This window comes from Lynx canadensis, chromosome B3 (genome assembly GCF_007474595.2).
Source record: "Lynx canadensis isolate LIC74 chromosome B3, mLynCan4.pri.v2, whole genome shotgun sequence".
Lineage (NCBI taxonomy): Eukaryota > Metazoa > Chordata > Mammalia > Carnivora > Felidae > Lynx > Lynx canadensis.
Window position 1 is genome coordinate 79,606,068 of NC_044308.2, and position 19,931 is coordinate 79,625,998.

The 19,931-nt window shown below is 37.0% G+C and overlaps 1 protein-coding gene and 1 pseudogene across 1 annotated transcript in view; both read right to left on the reverse strand.

Annotated features, from left to right (window-relative positions):
• The window catches only part of PRKD1 (protein kinase D1), a 327,269-nt gene that overhangs the window by 250,146 nt on the left and 57,192 nt on the right, over positions 1-19,931 (reverse strand). The window lies entirely within an intron of this gene.
• LOC115516330 lies at positions 922-19,326 on the reverse strand (annotated as a pseudogene).

A 19,931-nucleotide genomic window follows, 5' to 3' on the forward strand; every position in this document is an offset into this window, starting at 1 on the left:
TGCTGTTGTGTCCATATTTCATGATATATTTTTAACTGTTCAGGCTTACTTATTTTCTTCATTCCTAGAATGTACCTCTCTCACTGCATTTTATTTCTACCTCAAATTATAGAATATGAGACCTGAATGAAGTGGCCATCTTAATAATAACTTTAATTTGTAAACTAAGAAATTAAGACCCACAAAACAAAGGAACTTATGAAAGTTTACATTTCTAGTCAGTACCAGAGATGGGACCATACACAGGCCACCTAGATTCCTACCCTTTCCATATATGCCTTTACTGATGATGAAGTTTCTGATGCAAAAGTACCCTTGATATGATCTTTGATAATGGAGAATACATCATAAACTGCATGTACACCCATCATAATAGAATCATTCTATTCTTTCAGCTTTGGGCTTCACCAAAAAATGTACATCTGATGAAGGATGATACAGTAGAAAGTACATCCAATACCTCACATCATAGACTAAAGGAAGTTGAAATTGGTTGACTGGAAAAGAACAGAAAACCGAAAAGTAGCTGCCAGTCTATACAAAGACAAATCCTTTTGCCAAAGACTACATAGAGTTTTTCACTTGAGCCAAGCATATCATTTTACTTTCCAAATATAGCAACCCAGGCATCAATGTCTGTTCCCCAACCTCCTAAAAAAAAAAAAAAAAAAAAAAAAAAAAAAGAGAGAGAGAGAGAGATTAATGCAGCCACTTGTTGAAATACCTGACTAACTGGTAGTACAACCACAACCAAAGATCTGTCAAGTGGCCTAAGCAGAGCAACAAAAGCACTAAAACCACAGATTTCTCATTCCAGTTTTGGGGAAATAAAGTAAACAATCAGCAAAAGTGTCCCTATGGAGTAAGAAATACAAACAACTAAAGGGTGTGAATAATAGATAAAACTTTATCTAAAATCTGCAGCAGGAGGCCCTGTCAATAATGAGCATGAAAAGGTTTATCAGCTCAATGTATTAATAGGCTGTTCTGTTTCCACTTTACATACTCACAAGAGAAAGTAAAGAGCAAATTCAGGACAGAGTTTGAGCACAGAAGGCCCAGGAGGCCTGCTGGAGAGTGACTACCTGAGATAGGAACAGACTGTAGCCTGGTGAGCTGATATGAGAGAAATCAAACAGAACTCAAGCTGTCAATCTTTCCTTTCCACATCTCACCCATCTGCCTCAGCAAACGAGGAGAAAAGAGACTTCAGGATCAAAGAACCTGAATTTGAATCCCAACTCTACTCCTAGCTATGTTGCAGTGGGCAGATTACTCAACTTCTCTGCCTTTTTTCACTGTGGACAGTCAAATTACACATACTGCAGACTGTTGTCAAGAATGAACACTATCTTGAATGCATGGGAAGTACCTAGCATATCAGACAAACAGAAAACACAGCCTCTGATATAATCACTGTCATTGTTCCTGGCTCCCCACCTTTTATGGCACCTGAGGAAGAACCAAAGATAAAGAAAATGCTAGAATGCCACAAAACACTTCCTAAGAGTGCAACAAGATGAGTGGGACTGAAAAAAGCAGTGTGAGGGAAATAAAGTCTGGGGTGCTGAAAATCTGAATAATAGGAAACCAAAACTAGCCAATTTTAAAATCGCCTGCAAGATAGCTGCCTGGAATCCAGGAAAGAGTAGGAAGTCCTTTCTTTCTTTCCCCTACAATGCTTTGGTTTCTTCCTTCTCCCAAGAACCAGAATGCAGGAGTTCATCTTAGCACCACAGTGAAGTTTTAACATGAGTTAGGAGGATTTTTGTGAGCCCACTAGGAATCTTAACTTCATCTGTTTAACATTTATTCTGTAGAGGAAAATGAGTCCTACACTCTACAGAACTCACCCACATGACTCCTTGAAAGCAGAAACCAAAAATGTCTCTTTTAAGATAAATAACATAGTTCATTAATGAATAAATGAGCAGATGCATGGTTAAATGAATAAAGGGGGGGGGGGAGGCTTTCCTGATAAGCAGGGGTAAGGCAACCTCCTGATCAATCTTTCTACCCTGATCTCAGTTTGGTTCTCTTCTAAGCACATACAATTGTCGGATGTTATAATACATAAAATGTTATCAGACCTCATAATAAATATAATAATATTTATTTATTTGTTGATTTACTGTCTGCCTTCCTCATTAGACATAAACTCCATGAGGATATATACTGTTTTTCACACTGCTGAGATCCTCACCTAAAACAGTATCTGGCAAATCCCAGATGCTCAGTAAATATTTGCTGAATGAGTGAATAACTGAACTGTACAGGAAATGTCTTCACATGACACTTTGAAGGTGAACACTAAGCCTTTGAGAGCAATGCTCTAGGCCCCTCCCCCACTCAGTCTCTACTTCTTGTTTCACACAAGTACCAGACTACTATCTGGACTTGTGAGCATTCCTTTTAAATAAGGCCCTACCAATACTCTGAAACACGAGAGACCACTCGTCATGACACTGGTCACTCTCCTTGGCACCAGTTCCCCCCAAGAATATATTTTTTTCAGAGAAATGGCAAGCTTTCAAAGAGAGTTTCTATTTACATCAAAAACAGAAAATTTCACCTATATAATGGCTTTCCCTGCTTTTTTTTTTTTTTTAAGTGCTATAGACTTTTTATCCTTTCTCTTTGAAAAGACTTCTGAAGCCAGATCACATAAATGGAACTGTAAGATCTTCCCATTTCATTTTCTGGAGGAAAAAAATTACTTATATTAGAAAAACACGGGGAGAGGACACTATAAGGTATTTTACATTTGTTGTCTGGAAGTTACTTCCCCCTTAAAACCGTCTGCTTCCAATATTAGAGAAGTCTCCCCTTATTTGAACAATAGCACAACACCATTTATGTGTTTTTTCTTTTAAATTCTTTGCATATAGTCGACACACAATGTTACATTAGTTTTGGGTGTACAACAGTGATTTGACTTTTCTATACATTATGCTACGTTCGCCACAGGTGTAGCTACCATCTGTCACCATACATCACTACATGGTATCACTAACGCTGTGCCCAGTGACTTATTCATTCCATAACTGGAGGCCTGTATTCTCCCACTCCCCTTCCCCGATTTTGTCCAGCCCCTCAATCCCCCTCCCCTCTGGCAGCCATCAAGTTTATTCTCTATACTTACAGATTTGCTTCTGCTTTTTGTTTGTTTATTCATTTGTTTTGGTTTTTTTTAGAGTCCACATATGAGTGAAATCAAATGGCAATACCATTTATTTCTAAGAGGTTATTATCTTTTTAATTATAAAAAAGCCATGACTAGAACATTAATGGCAAAAGGCAAGTCAAATCTATCTCTTTAGACCAATGTATTGTTTGTACTAACATAAAATAGTAGACCATTTGTCTACTTGAACAAACTCACACATTAAGAGCTTGATAATTCTCAAATAATTCATGCTGTCAATACTCAAAGCTGAGCTGTTTGTTAACTCTATTTAAAAGCCTGAGGGTAATGTCTCTTATATTCAGTCACCCAGCTTCCCCATTAGATAAATGGGTGAAATAAAACAACCTTCATTTTATAACCCTGATTTCATTATATGAATTCAAAGATAGAAAGGAAAATTTAGCAACTAATCACTAATAATCATAAAGTTACACTACTAAGGAACAAGCATTCAAAGCCTAGAAAGAAACTTGTAATTCTTCATCAGTTGGAAACAATGCTCAGGAAATAACATATTTTAAAAAACAATTAACTCTAACTTAGTCTAAGACACTTCTGTAAAACAATATATAATATTTTTCATAATCAGAATGAGTGAACTGATATTTGAACTAAATGTACTAAAGGATACTTGTAGGTTTTTCGAAAATTGCTTATGTACTTCGGCACTAGTCAAGTCAACTCTTCATTCCTAGAAACTTACCAGCAACCATGGGAGGGGGGCAGTGCGGGGGGACAAGAAGTGGTTTCAGAAAATAAACACTTCACCCAGAACAGACAAGAATAAATATACATTTGTAATTTCCAAAACAAGTACATTTCTTTCTGCTGTGAATGCAATTCCTGAAAATAATCATGAGTATAAGACAAATACCTTGATTTTTACATGACCCACTATATTGCACTGAAGGCTGTGGAGAAGCAGAAGGTCTGTTGTAGAAAATATTTCCAGCTATTGCTGGAAAAGTTCTGGAAGAATAAAATACAATCTAAATGGCACAGGCAATGTATAGCTCAGAAGGAGGTACAACTATACCCTTCTTAACATAAGGCAAGACAGATGATGACAGTACTCCTAACAGTAAAAGCTGCAAGGCGCAAAGGTCAACCCCGGCTTCTCAGACTTGCTGCAACCAAGTCAAGAAGCGATACAAGGAGGTTTCATGATAGCTCAAACTTAAGTTCATTTCGCTCAACTATCATCTGAGATGCTGTTGCCTAGAGCTGGTACAGAGAGTTATTTCTCCTATAGCTATACCTCTAGAAATTAAGATCATTTTACCTACTGCTTACTGACATCATTATAAGATTTGCACACATTACAAATGCCTTTTGCATTTAATTGTCATAGCTTATATGTATGTGTTCAGTCACTTGCAATTTAGAAAGTGCTTTTATAAATATTACCTCCTACCCTTTGAAGTAAATGTTTATAATCTCTCTATAAACAAGGCAACTGAGGCTTAAATAATTTAAATGGCATTCCTAAGGTCACTCGATAAGAAGAACTTGGATGTAAAATTAGATCATTTGACTCCAAGGCCAATAGATTTTCCACTACATCAACTTCCCAGCTTTTTCCAGATCTTTATCTTACCTACTTATGTTTTAATTCTGTAACCAGACAGATTATATTTTCCACATTTACTAAAATAACAGACTACTCTAATTTTCAAACCTACATGAAATAGGTCCTCCCTTCCATCTTTTACTTTTTAATATTTCTTATTAAAAATTATTTGATAATACATGAAGCAAGCCAAATTAAACTCATTTTTCAGGCAGAAAAAAATAACAAAACCAGTCCAAATAAACTATAACTGACAGTTTCTAAACCAACTATGACTTTTACCAGGTAATAACTGTGGGGTTAAAATGCAAAGCGAGAAAGGGAAGCTCTCAGTTTGACTGATGCCACTTCTCATGAAGTGAGTTGGTTTTAGCTTATTTACCTCTAGTAAGAGGTGCCTGACTTATAAACTATATCCTGACACACCATTTCTAGAAGCTTCTATACCAAATGTAACTCTATCTTATGTCTTCACCAAGCGCTTTCTTCTTTGGCAGTTCCACAGAACAAAACCAACTTTGGCTCTGATAGACAGCAATATTTTTATATTTGGATTAAGCTGCCACTTTAATTGAGAATTTCTTACTGAAAAGCAGCAGATCAAGGGTTTCTTTCCACCAACCACTCAAGTGGGAAAAACAACATATTAAGAAAACTGACAGAAGACAGTCAGTTTTGGAGTCAAAAATCAGACTTTTTTTTTTTTTTTTAACTTCCTAATCTGGACATTTTGGTAGGCCCCTTTAGTATCTTTTCAATATCATTTGTTTTGTATTTTAACCATAAAGCTCCTACCTCATCATAGAAGACTAGGGTAAAAATAGAGTATCAGATACAAAAGTATTTGGAAACAGTGGAATCAAAAGCAAAACGTTTTCAACTGAATGCTTCATCCATATGAAGAAAATATGCCACCCCCCCGGAGCTGAATCTTATTTTTCAGTTCTATTGCCTGTTTTTCATCTGGGGAACCATAACAAAATGTGTATTCTTTTGTTCTTACATGATAACATGCACCATTTATTTTTTATATTCTTCTAATTGTCTTCCCAACATTTTTATTTTGCTGTTTTTTTAATGCACGAAACCCATGTGCCATGTTCCATGATGTTTACTAGGATTACCAGTGAATAAAGACAAAGTGTCATCAAATAATGACATTTACTACTGAAATAGCTGCTATGAACAAAAAGGTACTTAGCACTAAGAGAAAGTAGAAGAGACAAGCTTGAGCTAGTATAAGAGGACAGGGAGAGTTCCCATCAGGAAATAACTTTGAACAATACAAATTCTTTTCTTCCCAATTTTCACTTCAAGTATAAGATCTATGGTTCCTATCCATTAGTGTTCTTGAAATGCTCTTGTCTTCCTCTCTTCCAATCCTAATCTGATGGTACTGAAATAAGTTTCACTTTTTTAACTCTCCAACTCATGTTTTCCCTTTATCTCGAAATCTTTCACTCTATCTCCTTTAAAATAAACAAAGATGTTAGGCTCTGGACCCACTGTGGCCTTTAAAACGAAGTGCCCAAAGCTAAATGAGCCCCGAGGGTATTCTTATCTGCTCTGGTCACAAAGTAACTTCTTATAACCAAGGGGAAAAGAAGAAACATAAATAAATTAACATATAGTGGAAAATCAAGCAAAATGAAAGGCAAAGAAAATGTGACCACCATTCTTTTCCCTTTGTTTTCAAGCCTCCTAGAGGCATTCTACATTCTTACTGTTTTTCATACTCTGATAATATTCACTACCCTGGAGAACAATGTCTTAAAATGCACACTTTTTCCCCAAGAAAAATCAGTAAAACATATATTTTTCAGACAATCTAAGGTAAGATGATATGATCTCAAAAACCACAAAATAATAACAGCAATTTCAGCTACTTCTTTCTAGGAAACGGAGGGGCTATATGAACAGCCAAAATAATTTTTTTTAACATTTATTCACTTTTGAGAGACAGAGACAGAGCATGAGCAGGGGAGGGGCAGAGAGAGAAGGAGACACAGAATGTGAAGCAGGCTCCAGGCTCTGAGCTGTCAGCACAGAGCCCAACGTGGGGCTCGAACTCACTAACTGCGAGATCATGACCTGAGCCGAAGTCGGACGCTCAACCGACTGAGCCACCCAGGGGCCCCAATCATTTTTAAGGTAAACTTAAACGATATGACACAATTTTGCAATAAAAAATGATCATTTTTAAAATACAAATGAACTACATTCTTCTTTTGATCACATTAATTGGGACATTTGGTCACTCCTGGACAATGACCATGTGTGAATTCAACTAAGAACATATTAATATTCTTGACAATGTAATTTGGTCAGATGTCCTTATAAATCTATAGATGGAATCAAAGAGAATAATTTGGAGAGTTTCACTCTAACATCCAAACAGTAGAGCCTGTACTTAAGTCGTCAAGGGTTTCTTAACATGGAATCTCAATTTATCCACCAATTAATCCAATTCTTTCTTTTTAAATGTAGACTCTGACCAATAAAGGAAGGCACATTCTATCTGACTTCCGTGCATATGCAAAGTACACCTTAGCCAGTCCAATGCTCTGGGTGCAATACCTATTCCTTCCCATAGACCTTTAGTACTGGCAGCATGAAGAAAAGAAACAAAATAAAAAAAACATAGCTACTTTTTCTCCTACGAATACCACTCCTTTTTATCAACAGTGTTTTGTCATTTTTGCCTTGTAAATGGTTAGACCAGGCATTTCAATGCCCCCACCACATACACAAGGCAAAGGGAGAGTATGAGTGTGAACATGTAGATAAATTGAAGGACATTTTGGTACCAAAATAAATCACTCTGAGAATAATTTTAAGAAGAAGCTATTTACTTAAAATACCAAGACCCAGGGATTAAAGTAGAAAGGACAGAGAAATAAAGGAACAAGAGGGCTAGGGTTACTTTTGAATAAACTTACGACAGGCCTACTAGATTTATCTCTCTGAACTCTCAGTTTGCTGGAGGATGCTCTTGAATTATCCCTAGGTCCGATCTTCGAAACACATGTTCAAATTATTTTATCAAGCTTTTCCTCAAATAGTTGCATCTTAAATGAAGTGAGAAATTATAGTAGCCTTTTCAGATCTTCAACTATTTTTTGTATTTTTCTGGAACTCAAGTCATGTGTGCAAACAACATCTAATTATAAAAATATATACAAAACTGCTACTATATACTTATGATAACATCAAGCAGTCAGGGAATACTTAGTGATCATATGAAATTAATGTACAAAATGCAAGGGAGGGAGGTGGCAAAAAATTGCATGCTCAATTGCATACTGAAGATAATGTAAGCATCATGGGGGTGGATGACTGTGCTAGTCTTATTCTCTTTGTAATTATCTCCACCATCCAACACAACAAAACGGGCATTAAATAAACATTTGCTGAATGGGTAAGTTTTCAAAAATCCTACAAATGAGGAAGTCAAAATGACCATCAAAATGTTTTAGTTTTCTATGTCTCACCATTTGCCCTATCTCTATGTTGTTTCTGGTACTGGCAGGAAATCACAAATTCCACTCATGTGGCTATTCTCCATTCTACCTATTGCAACAAACTGTCTGCTAATCCTGTATTTTATTAAGCAAAAGTATCCATTAACTTCCATACATTTGGGAAAAAATATTTGTTAGTAATTAAAACTTACATAAGATCTTAAAAATACTTACTAATCAATGAACGTTAACCTTGTGCTCAATACTCAAGTGTAATTTAATTTTTTAAAAAAATCTAGAATGCTGCATTATCCAAAATTAAAATGAACAAAAAAACTATTATTCAACCATATCAAATAATGATGTTCACATAAAACAAAGTGACAGAGAGAAAACAATGCATGGAAATTTAGAAAGTATACTGCCATGATTTCAGAGAAGGAAGGAAGGAAGGAAGGGAAGGAGGGAGGGAGGGAGGGAGGAAGGAAGGAAGGAAGGATGGAAGGAAGGAAACAATTTCCTTCCTTCCATCTCCACTTGTCATTGGCTTACCACACCCATAGCCTAACCCCAAAAGTTGTTCTGGTAACTGTTGCACGCTGAAAATCTTGGAAATCAATCTTCTCACAGGGTTTAATCTTTCTGGCTCTCTCAAAACTTCACTCCTATTACACCTTCTCTTCAACCTGATAGAAATTTTACTCTCACAATCTACAAACACCCTCCAGATATCATTCTTCAGTGGAGGCCACAGAAAATAAAGAAAACAAATAAATATAAACTTAGAACTTTGAATGTGCAGTAAGATAAACAGAGTATAACAAAAGAGAGCTATGGGGAGGCCTACTTTATATAGCATGGTTAGGGGAAAACTCCATTAGGAGTGACATTTAAGATAAAACATGAAGAAGGAGAAGGAGCCAGCTTTGTCAACAAGAGAGGATAGAGTGTTCAAGTCAGAGGGAACAGCATGTACAAAGGCTTGTAGGTGACAAAGACTTTGGCCTCACCTAGGCTCAGAAAGGTGGCCAGTGTGGCTGGAACACAGTGGTCAAGGGATGGAATAGAAAGAAAGGTCAGACAGGCAGCAGAGGCCACGTCATAAGGCTTTGTGAGCTATGGTAAAGAGTTGGAAACTTAGGCCCATTGTAACTGTACTTCACTGAAATGTTTTAAGCAAAAGGGTAACATGGTCGAATTTGTGTTGTTAAAAGAGGATTCTGACTGTGGTAGACAGAAGTGGCACTAGCAGTGGCACTAGAGGCAGAATAGGTGTGGGGATATATGAAGGAGGTTTCTGACACTCTGTCTAGGATAGCACCTGGCATGTGGGAAATGTCCCAAAAATAAATAACAGAAGTAATGAATAAGTGTGCCAACAACCTTTGAAGCTGCACGTGGCAATCACAAATCAGTCTCAATGATTAGTTTGATAAATTCATGTAGACTATAGAGAATCTGTGTTGGGAGAACATAGTCATGACCCTGAATATCTGGACACTAAAAAACATTCTACAGTTGATTATGCCTTCTGAAATTTGGAGTCAAGCTTTATAGACTTTCTATATTCCAAAATAGCATAGCAGAGCAGGGACCTTATTTATGCAAAAAGGATTAAACCACTCTATGTGAGCTGTTCCTGGAGTTTAATAAGAGTCTTTGTTTGTTTATCTTGTGTCTGGCCATGTGTGTGTGTGTGTGTGTGTGTGTGTGTGTGTGTGTAATATATGTGTTTAGAAATGCTGAAGACTGATGGTCAATCAAGAGAAAACCATGCTGAAATTGTTAAGCACTGGGAAGTGAGCCAGTTTGCAATCACTATAGGAACTGCTTGAGCTGAGCTCCTTGTTGCCACTCTGGTAATGAGCATTCCTCAAAGGATGCCACTTTGCATAGTTTAGTCCTCTCTGATGCAAAATATGTCACTTCTGAAATCAGGCTGAATTGTTTTAAAAAGGAGTGTCAATAAAATTAAGCTCAACCTATTCACTGATTACAAGAACAATAAAAATAAATGGTGGCCCTTATGCTGTAAAAAAAAAAAGTCTACCAGAAATATATGGGAATACACTTTGAGAGACTTAGCTCTGAATCTTATCTTCACTGCGTTTTTTTTCATTTGCTTTTCATGGAATCATGAGAGAGGAAATGGGGGGAGGTTGTGGAAAAAACTCATCAATTCATTGGAATTTTTCTTCAGAAGTAATGAAGAAGAGAAAGCTATGTTCCTGGAATAAAGTGGAACTTTTCAAAAATATATGTTATTATAAAAGGCAAATGGACAGATTAGTTAGTATAAATTTAACATTCTCTTGCTTTAGAAATGTCTTCACAGAACAATGAAACTATAGGTACAGTATACCAATTTATTATTTCTAGTTCCTATGGAAACATGCATTCAACTTCCAGAAATCAACATGGACACAAGTGCAAGGCAAATACACTTAGGGGGAAATCATATAATTTATATCTCTAGTAAAATGAGTCCTGAGATAACAGAAATAATTGCCAAGAAGGGCCCACAAGTCACTGTGAAATGTTCTCTGAACCGACTAGACACTAGTACCATGAGGAGAACAAAAGCAAAAACATAATCCTACACTTTATGGTCCCACAATTGGAATTGCCCAATGCAAACAAACACCACACATAGAAATATGAAGGCTAAGACTAAACTCAAAGAAAGAAAGAAAGAAAAAAGACAGACTGATTTACATATGAATGATGCCTTGTTCATTACATCTCAGTATTTAAAGATGAATCTCCTAAATAAGGTCATATAAATGAGAGCAAATACAGTACTTTTTTTACAAAGCTGTTTAGTTACGCAGAACCTGTGACCTCGAGATAATTAGATAAATGTATAAATAGGTTTAAATCAATCAGTAAATATTTGTTGGGGCTCTATGCTAAGCACCATGCTAAGGTCTGCGAGGGAAAAAATGAATTTTAATTCATTTTATGAGAATTTATTGTGCATTTCTATTGTGTCATGTACAAAGACAATCATCAGGGAACATCAAATAGGTAAGATGCCACCCTAGCAAAATAGAAATTGTTTGCGATAAAACGTATGGACAACATATACTACTGGAATGGCATTATAAGATGGAAAATGGGCCCAATGAGCAGGACAGACATGTACTAATAGTTTTCAGGAGAGGTCATGTAGGCTTAGTTGGTAGGAGAAGTTAGTAGGAGAACTGACTTAGGTTTGAATAATGGATGAAGAGAAATGGAAAAGTGAGTGCAACCAGCCAAGGTGATAGAGCAAGAATTCACAAGGTTGGTTTGCGCAATGAAAACACCTGAGGGTTTAACTTTGAGGCGAGGGACAGTGATGGAGAGGTAGGCTGGGGACAGAAAGAGAAATGCTCCTTACTGGAGAAGGCACTTTACTTTGGAGTGAGGCAAATGCTCTGGAAGTAGAGACAGGTGGTAGATGTACAACACTGTAATTGTTACATTATTAGAATTTCACCTCAATAAAAATTTTTAATGTCCATGGTGATGATGAAAATTATTACTATTGTTCATTGAAAAATATTGGAAATATCTAAACATCCAACCACACAGAGACTGGATGTTGGAAATCCATATAATAACACTGGAAAGTCTATCTGATTGAAAAAAAAAAAAAAAACCGAAGGGCGCCTGGGTGGCTCAGTCAGTTAAGCGGCCGACTTTGGCTCAGGTCATGATCTCACGGTTCGTGAGTTGGAGCCCCATGTCAGGCTCTGTGCTGACAGCTCAGAGCCTGGAGCCTGCTTCGAGTTTTCTGTCTGCCCCTCTCCTGCTCACGCTTTCAATCTCTCTCTCTCTCTCTCTCTCTCTCTCTCTCTCTCTCTCTCAAAAATGAATAAACATTTTAAAAAACTGAATATTTTCTAAATATAATAGGAGAATATTTAATGACATAGAAATAGGTTCATCATGTATTGTGTCACAAAGCAAATCCCAAAATGGTTTACCATGTCAAATCTATAATAAAAAGAGTGGAATGATATACTCTAAGTGATAGAATTATAATTGATTTAATTTTCCCTTTTCCTTATTTTTCATAGCAAACATCTAAAAACTTATTTTTAAAATAGGATTTATTAGAAATGTGTTTTTGTATAAAATACAGAACTTTATCAGAACAGACTTACTGCAGATATAGAATTTAGCAAGATGATTCATGATCTTTTTCTAGATAGAGCCAGGCATAAAGTAAAAGGATTGCACACAACACGCAGTTTTTAAGTAACAACTTACAATATTTGCTGGGATTAAAATGAGCTTCAGGTGACTAGCTTACTCCGTAAATTCTCACTGTCTCATACTGATATTTCAATATCAATAAATATCTCATGATATTTATTCTCAACTCTGCATGAGTGACATGAGAGAAAACTAGCCTATTTCTACAGGGTTTTTTTTGTTGTTTTTATTGTTTTAGAAAGCCCATCAAATAACAGTGACTTCCATGTAGTCCATGGTCTTCCTCCCTTTCTTTTGGCTTACAATACTTGTTTTTCTCTGAAGGTGTTGCCACAGAGAGGGTTCTTCCTCTCAAAATATGAAATTCACCATCATGGCTCACTTCTTCCTTTCCTCATTCTTAACAACTCCCCTGGAATACAGTTAACTTCCATCATGACAGTCATCAACTCCAGGTTATTTTCATTCCTTCTCCTTATTTTTACCAAGGTGGGGTAAAACTAAAGGCAATCAGATGAAACTCTTACCCTTAGTTCAGATTTCCTCCATATTTCATGCAATCCATCAAACAAACACCCAGATTGTATTTCACAGTAAGATGAGCAGAAGCACACCTCTTCAGCTGCAGCCCCTTTCCTTGTGCATTCATGGGTGCCAAAATCAGAACCTACAGTGTGGGAGCCACACACAGTTGCATCTTGTTTTGAGTTTTTGTTTGCAAACTGTCAGTAAGATCAGAATAAATTGCACGATATGCAGCCCGATATGTATATTCTTGAGCACATCTCAATGTATCCACCAAAAAATATTCATAGCTGCAGGTGTACAAAAAAAAAGGCAGAATTATGGCTTGATTTGCCTTGATAAGCATGGCAATTTTCTGTACACTTTTCATAAAGTGCTAATCAATTTCAGCTCAAAATAGACTGAAACACCCAACAGATTGCTGCCATAGTCCACAAATGTTTGTCATTCGTAGGCTGTGGCAATAATGTGAATTCTGAGGAGGAAAACTTCAACACAACTATACCTTGTAAAAATCCCTTTCATTTGCCTTAATAACCCCTGGAGAAATGCTAAGAATTATTCCGAAATCACATAAGTTTGAATGTTCCATTTTTTTCTTGTTACATCTAAGTATTGCTTGTCACATAGTAGTATCTGTTGTAAGTATGGTTATAGATGGATTATATTTAGAACTCAGTGTAACGATGATATTTAAGAACCAGATATCACATCCATATTGTTCAATGCTCTTCTAAAACATAATTCTAGATATCACATTCAACTTGGAATTGAATCATCATGGATTTCTGCAATAAATTACTCTTTGTATCTTCATCTGTTAAATATATAAAAAATTTTTGAAAATGTTTTGTCAATATTCTAGTCCTTCCATTAGGTTATTTCACAAACACTTAGAGGTGCTAATATTCATATTAATGCACCTTTTTGAGCAGCAGTGATCCTGCCATGTGAATCATTCATCTGCCTGGGATGTTTTGCCAAACACAAGTGCCAAAACTTTGCTGAGCATGGTTACACTCCTGTAAGTGAGTCTCTCTGCTCAAAACTCAGCAGAAACTTTCCCTTTCGTTAAGTGTGAGAAACAAACGGTAATGACATTTAGATCTGGGTATGATACGTTTTTGATGTAAAGTAGGAAATTAAATGAGAATAGATAACATTTCAAACTTTCACACCTTCCTCTTTAAAACTATAAAAGTGAAAATATTATCATTTGGGGAGGATAAAAGCTACATGGTTTGGCCTTAGAAAAAAAGAGTACTGGAAATTTGTGACTTAAAGCAACTTCTGTGATCACCATCTGCCAAAAACATTATTATCAAAATCAGAGGCAGTATAGTAGACACAGTCTTTATGGTCAAAAAGCCTGAGTTCTTAAGTTGACCTGGCCATTAAATATGTGATCTTGAACAAGTGACTTGCCCTATGTCTCAGTTTCCTCATCTATAAAAAGGGGATTATTGGGATGCCTGGGTGGCTCAGTCGGTTAAGCGTCCGACTTCAGCTCAGGTCATGATCTCACAGTCCATGAGTTCAAGCCCTGCGTCGGGCTCTGAGCTGTCAGCTCCAGCAGACTGGAGCCTGCTTTGGATTCTGTGTCTTCCTCTCTCTCTGCCCTTCCCCTGCTCATGCTCTGTCTCTCTCTGTCTCAAAAATAAATAAAAACATTAAAAAAATAAAAATAAAAAAATAAAAAGGGATTATAAGTGAGATAATACATGCAAAGTTCTGAGGATTAAATGAGGTAATACATACAATGTTCTTAGCAAAATAGGTTCCAGACAATTCTTAGCAAACATTAGCTGTTATTACCAGCATCATCACCATCATCATCATTGCCTGAAAGAGCACATCTAGACCATCTCTCTGATTGTGACAGTAAGTGCTCTTATCTGCTTTACATGAACTGTCTGCCAGGTGTTTGTTTCTAGGTCTGGGTCCTCGTGAGTCTCATTTATTAACGTATTTTCGAAAAGAGATGATAACATGTTTGGAAATCAAGTCAGTTCTGAAATGGTAAGCCTCTTGGCCCAAATTACCATATACTAATCTTCTTAAAATAAGAGTGAAAAGGGTATATAAAAAATGTGAAACACACTTAGAAAGTGTTCTTGACTCTCCTGCACAAATGGAAAATTGTCATCTTTTCCTTATTTCAGACCTAGTAAAACAGCGGCTGTATTCATTGATAAGCTATTCCCATGATGTCACTCTTCTCACCCATTGGTGTCATCCTGGAATTTAGCTAGACAGTCACCTGCACTGAGCCATTAGATTTTCTGGAGCCACAGAGGATAAAATTCATACATCCTGACCTTGAAAAATTGAATTTGATGTTGCTTCAGGAGAGGAAATTCATTTATTTCTTACCCCCCCAAAAAAACAAAAACACACCATTGAGGGAAAACTTACTAATATACTTAAAATGTAACCACAAAAATATATTTCAAATCTTCTTAAATAATTACTACAGTCAAAAGGAAAACAGCTGACTGCTTGGACTCAAAAAGCCATTTAAAATCTCCATATCAAATACCTTCCTTTTCTTTCTTCCCCCTTGAATATTTCTGTGTGGTAGTTGCTATGGAGCAAATAGATATCCAAAGCAGTCAAAACAGATATATTCAAGTGAATTCAGGTCATTAAAAAATATATATGTATTTTAGACACTGTTCCCCTGAGATCACATACAGTTCTTTGCCAATTTCCCCCTGACATTCTATTAGGTTTTACGTATTTATGTTTTTCTACAAAATGCCAAAACATCAGCACAAACAACTTCACGTGATAAATTATCATCTCATTCGCTTTTCCAAAGACAATTTAAATATGAGTTTTCGAAGAAGGTTGCAAACATTGCTTTACAAGTAAACTCAATGTCGCTTATACTCCTTTTCTCCTACAATTAGAGGTACTTCCTCAAGGACAAGCTTTGAGAACTTCAGCTAGATATAGTTTCAGTTAAATGTCATTGCATATTTTGCAGAGAGCAAAGCAAGATCACGATATGCACAAAAACACTTTGTGCATAAATATTCAATATGCAGTTGTGAATTAATTTGAGTAAATACCCTTTAACACAAAGGGTATTTTAAATACTGGCTTTAAAAAGTGCCTGAACATAACACACAAGATGGCTGTTAGCCATTTTTTTATGAGTAGTGCACACAAGTAGAGGTGTACCCATCCCAGAAATGGGCAAGAAATCCCAACGTACAGAGAAAGAAAATGGAGATTCTATTCCTATTAAACTATTCCATTTTGTATTCTTACTTTTATACAATAGATTTTTATTTTATAACTTATAAGTTGTATTACTACAGTATCATTTACTTTCGCCGATGGTGTGGGTGTTCAAAAGAGTTTAAAGACTACACAAAATGGAAAATTCTTCATTCACAGATCAAATTCATGCAGTTATTTTAAATGTTATTAAGATCTATTCTCTAACAATTTGATCAAATGCAGCTGCCACATGTATTAGCATATATTTTCACTGCTTGGTAGTATATATGTAAAAGCTGCATGTATCCTGAATAAGCAGGTTGCTTTGTAAATCTTACACATTTCAGCTTTAAGTTTTAGCTCATGTTTTAATTTTAGTTTCAGCTTTAGTTTAGTTTAGTTTCGGTTTTAGTTCAATGAGGGGAAAAATAAGGACCAATGATGAATATGTGTATGTTAAGCCTTCATAGCTGTGAAGATTTTGCCCTGAGAGATACAATGCAATTATCTTAGGCAAACGTCTGAATTTTTCAAAGCCTCAGTTTTTACACCTATAAAATGGAGATAATGGCTCACAGATTGATAAAATTGGCAGGTGGAGTAAGAGGCAGGGGAATCCACAAAAGCCCAGAAGGGAGGAAGTATTATCATTATTAAGGTCCAAAAACCATACCTAGAACAGAAAACAAGTATTTGCAATAACGTGGAGACAATGGAATCCTGACATGCTGCTGGTGAGGGATGTAAAACTTGTAGCCGCTATGAAAAAGTTTGGTGGATCCTCAGAACAGTTAACATAGAATCACCACATGACTCAGCAATTCCACTCCTAGGTATATACCCAAAAGAATGGGAAACAGGTACTCAAAGGGATACTTTTACACCCATGTTCATAGCAGTATTATTCACAATAGCCCAAAGGCAGAAACAATCCACGTTTACAGATGAATCTGTAAACAAACTGTAGCATACACATATAACGGGATCCTAGTCAACCATAAAAAAGAGTAAAGTTTTGACATATACTACAACACAGATGAGCCTTTTTATAAAGTTTATTTTTTATTTATTTTGAGAGACAGCAAAGGAGGGGCTGAAAGAGAAGGACAGAGAGAATCCAAAGCAGGCTTGTGCTGTCAGTGCAGAGCCTAACGCGGGGCTCCAGCTCACAACCGTGAGATCACATGAGCCGAAATCAAGAGTTGGATGCTTAACTAACTGAGCCACCCAGGCGCCCCTCACAGATGAGCCTTTAAAACATTAGGTTAAGTGAAACGAACCTGACCCAAATACTGGATAATTCCACTTATTTGAAATACCTAGAATGGGCAAGTTAAGAGACACAGAAAGAGATTAGAAGTTACCAGGGGTTAGAGGGAGGAAGGAATGGAAAGTTACTGTCTAACCGGTAAAGAGTTTCTGTTCGGGAGACTGAAAAAGTTCTGGAATTAGACGGTGGTGTTGATAGCACAACATCACGAATCTACTTAATGCCACTGAACTGTATACATAAAATGAATACAGTGATAAATTTATGTTCTGTATACTTTATCACAATAAAAATTTTTAATAAAGATGAAATTATATTATCATATCCTCTCTAGTATAATTCTTTCTACTCTATTGTCTCCTCCTCCTTACAGTAAAAATTCTTGAAATGGTTGTCTTGGCTCCTAGCCTCCACTTCTCATGTAACTCAGCAACCCGTTTCAACCTGCCCTGAGCCCCACGGCACTCCTAAAATGCCTTCCACCAAGCACACCACCCAGACCTTGCTGCCAAAGCCTTCCCTGATAGGCTCCATTCCCAAAACACCCTGCTCCCTTGGTTTCTTAAAAGGACACTCTGCGCTTTCCTCCCCCCTCTCCAACCCACCCCTGCTCAATTTTGCTTTGTTTGCTGTTTTGTTTTTGTTAGTTTGCCTAGGTTTGGTTGTGAGCTGTTCATCCTCTGTTAATTCTTCATTTTCCCCCACTCAGGTCCTTATTTTTGACTTCTTTTGGTCCCATTTCATGGACCCTCACTAGGCTTATCCATCCCCTTCTAAGTGAAGGGGATCCATCCCCATCTTCAGTGAAGATGGTTGTGTTTTCCCAAGCCCTCTCCTTCCTTTTCTGTCCTTACCATGGGGAGCTGCCCCAACACTCACTCAACAGTCCAAGCCATAATGTCATCCTTTTCCTTCCCCCACAAACACAGATACACACAAACTCATGCTCAATAATCTTAAATCTTAAGTCTTAAAAAAAAAAAAAAAGCCCAAATCAGCACAGTTTTTAATTGCATCTTTAAAATATCACATGGGCACCTGGGTGGCTCAGTTGGTTAAGCATCAGACTTTGGCTCAGGTCATGACCTCACAGTTTGTGAGTTCGAGCCCCACCTCAGGCTCTGTGCTGACAACTCAGAGCCTGGAGCCTGCTTCAGATTCTGTGTCTCCCTCTCTCTGCCCCTCCCCTGCTCACACTCTGTCTCTGTCTCTCTCTCTCAAAAAATAAATAAATAAATATTTTAAAAAGTATCACAAGTAAGTCTGAAAACTCCTGCAACATCTTGCTGGTTTTGTAGCTGGACAACTTAGATCTTATTCATCAGCCTGCTGAACTGTTCCTTTTTCAGAAACATAGATATCATCCCAAATTTTTTCTGATATCCTTGTTTTTAACTGCTGTGGCTTGCTGAATCAAATCAGCTGAGTTTGATATAAGTTCAATGTCATTTAGTTCAAAGATAAACTCACCTTTCTGGGCTTGAGATACTGAACAAGCAACACCTGGCCTCATCTGAAGCCCACAGAAGTATTTTTCACCCAGGAAATTTCTGAGTTCAACAAGAGAACCATTCTCCTAAGTAACAACGATGATGGGGAAGGGAGGATACATCCACCTCATCATGTAACGGAAGCTCTGGACCATGTTCTGTATGTGACCACAGACAATGCAAAGAGCAGCCAATTCTTTTCTATTCTCCCACTATTTGTCAACTCAGAGACTCTTCTTTTTCTTTCCAAGCAGCATGAGCTCCACATTGATGCAATCAAAGTTGCTTCGCAGGGTTCCTCTGGGGCCGTTCACAATAAAAGTTCATCCCTTCAGAGCAATGTTGGTATTTTCTGGAATGTCCACAGTCTGATTTCTGAGAACGGTCTTCATTCTTGCAATAGATGTGGCACAGAGCAAGTCTAGCTTTTTAATAACTCTGGAATTCACTCACTTCTTTCTATCACTACAACCAATGTCAGTTATTGCCCCCACTATACTGCTACCTTATTGATGGCCCTGCCTCTTGTTCTATTTCAACCTCTTGTCTTCAGTGAATCCAGCATCAAAATGTTAAAGTACACACCTTTCTATATAATCTCCTCTACAAAAATCTGGCATGGTTCTTTACCAGAATCATGCTACAAGGTGGCATAGATCTTCATAATAAAGCCTCTCCTTCCCTATGGCATCTCTTAACTCCGCCACCCCAAACTCAATGTTCCAAGCACAGTAAACTACTGTAAGTTACTAAGCCATGTTTTCTAAGTCCTACAGGCAGGCCATCAAACCTGGACTTAGAACAGTGAAAGAGAAACCACGCACTCCAGGACAACAGACATACAGGACTACGCTAGCAAAACTGAAACACAAAATCTTCTGCCCAAAGGCCTCTGCATTTACTGTTCCCTCCATTTTCTGCTCCAACCATTTCACCTAATTAACTTACATTTCTCATTGAACAAAGCTACTGGTTCTTCCATAAACTGTTCCTTGAA